Genomic DNA, 604 nt, shown 5'->3' with positions numbered 1-604 from the left:
TATATATATATATATATATATATATATATATATATATATATATATATATATATATTTATATATATATGTGCTGTTTCAGCTGTATGCATGCAGTGCATGCAGCCCCAGCTACAAATATATAAATATCTTTGTTTACCCTTTGTTGTTTTTTTTTTGTTTTTTTGTGATTTATACAACAAACAGGCAATTCAATTCACTACCTCATTTTGTCTTCTTTTTGTTGTTGTTTGTTTCTTCTTTCTCGTTTTTGCTGCTGCTCTTGCTGCTGCTGCTGCTGCTGCTCCTGCAGCAGCAATCACCAGTTTCCTGCTGCTACCGCAGCAGCAGCATTTCCTTTTGCGTGCATTTTCCTTTCTCCCGTTTCTGCTGCTGCTTCTCCAGCAGCAGCAGCAGCAGCTGCTGCTGCTGCTGCAGCAGCAGGAAGACTATAAAGAGAAACTTAAGAAAGAAAGAAAGAAAGAAGAGAACAAATTACTGAGTGAGATGCAGGTACTCAGGCTCCGGCATATTGGGGTTTAATTTTTTATCAAAAGTAAGCCCCAACTGCTCTTTCATTGCCATCAATGCATGCGCTTGCAGCTGTCTGTCTGTTACTGCTGCATTT

Source organism: Eimeria mitis, genomic scaffold (genome assembly GCF_000499745.2).
Source record: "Eimeria mitis Houghton genomic scaffold, Emh_scaff794, whole genome shotgun sequence".
In the NCBI taxonomy this organism is placed as follows: domain Eukaryota; phylum Apicomplexa; class Conoidasida; order Eucoccidiorida; family Eimeriidae; genus Eimeria; species Eimeria mitis.
This window is presented reverse-complemented; position numbering follows the sequence as displayed.